Raw genomic sequence first — 1,943 nt, forward strand, 5'->3', positions numbered from 1 at the left:
TGCACTTTGTGATTAAGCACAACATTCTTAGAAGTGTGAGAGGATTTGTGCCTTAAAATTCTTTGGAATGGCTAAAGAAGACTTGCTACTGATTCGTCTTGGAATTTATGGTAAAAGTTCACATTGAAGCCATCTAATCTGAGCTGCATTATGTGGCAACGGTCATAATTCCTTCATATGTAAGTACCTCAGTTATTTCTCTATTTAGGTTTATTATGTCATCATGGCTGGATAGTGCTATATATTTAGAACTTTCTCTATGCTTGTCTGTTTCAAATAATCTCGTAAGATGACAACACCATGGGAGTTTGGGGTTTGGGGTTGGGGACAGGGGGCTGTGTAATGCTGGCCCTGCTGGCAGAGGAGGGCAGAGGTGGTGGGTTGTGTGTGACACGGAGAGAGAGGCTGACAGACTGTGTGTGTGTGTGTGTGTGTGTGCATGTGACAGAGAGAGAGAGAGAAAGACAGAGAGAGAGAGAGAGAGAGAAAGAGAGAGAGAAAGATGGGAGTATTGGAAAGTGTGAGAGGTGGCAGGAGGGCAGCAGAGTCCTCCATAGTCTTAGCTCTGGCCAAGGCCCTGACTGGATGAGTCACTTCCACTGTGGCAGGGAGCCAGAAGCCAGGCACTAACCACCCAGAGCAACCCAGCCAGCAGTTCGAATTGCATGGGTGTTGGACTGTGCATGGTGTGGGGCTGAGCAGCTTGCACCACAGGTGCTCTCGGCTAGCCTGAGCTCCGCTCGGCTCAGGCGGCACCCTGTGAGCATGAGTAGGTCCTGGAGTGCTGAGGCAGACCTGCAGGACCCTGCCCACAAACTGGGTGCAGGCCTGTGGTCAGCCAGACCTGGAGAAGGGAACGTGGCAGTGTTCTGCTGGGTCTCCCGTGGTGTGGTGTAGCCAGAAGCACACTGCTGCCGGACTGCCGAGGTGGCACCGAAAAAGCAGCTCCTGGCAAGCGCAGGTTCAGGCTGCGGCCCAGAGCAGAGCATCAGGGTTGTCGGGAGTAGAATGTGCAACCCCTGTAATTCTGAGCATGGCTGCTGGTGCTGTACCTTGTGGGAGGGGAGGGCGGGCAGCAGAGGCCTGGTGAGCTGAGGTCCAGGCTGTTGGGCAGCACACGGGGCTGTGGAAGGGAAAGCAGTGTGACGCCTGCTGCAGGCTCCATGTTCAGTAGTGCCTCAGGTGTCTCCTTGACCCCAAGTGGATTACACACCACCTGAGCTGAGGAATCTCATCAACAAGCAGGATGAAGATGTGCTGAGCTACGTGGTTGGCTTGGAGGTGGGGATCCGGGTGTGTGTGTGCTGCTGGTGCAAGGGTTGGGTGTTGGCGAGAGTGGATCACGGGGCTGGACGTTTGCTGGGAGGAAGCATGAGAATGTGACCGGGGGTGTGGAGAGAGGGGCGGCATGTGCCTCTGGGCACAGTGGGCTCACCGTGCTCCCCTTGGCAGGTCAAGGAGCTGAGCTGTGGCCAGGGACACTGCAGAATACGCTTTTGCTTCTGGCAGAACCCCTACTTCCGCAATGATGAGATCTGCAAGGATTACTGTCGCAGCGTGCGTGGTAGGCAAGGCCTAGATGGTGCAAGCGATTCAGTGGGTTTCCTGCCCAGCCATGGGTGCTTGTAGAGATCCCATTCCCGCAGGATACAGGGCTGTACGTTCCAGCGCAATCCAGTGGTTCTGTGACTGTGACGGTGAGCCACCCGCCTACAGCCCGGGCCCTGCCCACTCAGCTTCTTGGATTGGCTGAGGGACCATGCCTTCTCAGGCACCAACAGTGTTGCCTGGATGAGAGCACCCCTCATGTACATCAGCTCACTCGACTCTAGAGCCTTTGCAAGCGTCAGGCAGGAGGCTATCAAATTCTCTGCAACCCTCAAATCCCAAGGAAAGTCACAGAGGCACCAACCCAGGGAGTTGTCTGGGTTGAATGTGACAGG

General features: G+C 55.0%; 1 long non-coding RNA gene across 1 annotated transcript; it reads left to right on the top strand.

The window, feature by feature from the left end:
• The first annotated feature begins 1,204 nt into the window (after positions 1 to 1,204).
• Positions 1,205 to 1,723, top strand: LOC131478750 (uncharacterized). The gene is made up of 3 exons (XR_009244610.1): positions 1,205 to 1,281; positions 1,453 to 1,564; positions 1,647 to 1,723. It is a non-coding gene; the product is annotated as an uncharacterized LOC131478750 (long non-coding RNA).
• Positions 1,724 to 1,943: the final 220 nt, after the last annotated feature.

Source organism: Ochotona princeps, chromosome Y, assembly GCF_030435755.1.
Source record: "Ochotona princeps isolate mOchPri1 chromosome Y, mOchPri1.hap1, whole genome shotgun sequence".
Taxonomy (NCBI): domain Eukaryota; kingdom Metazoa; phylum Chordata; class Mammalia; order Lagomorpha; family Ochotonidae; genus Ochotona; species Ochotona princeps.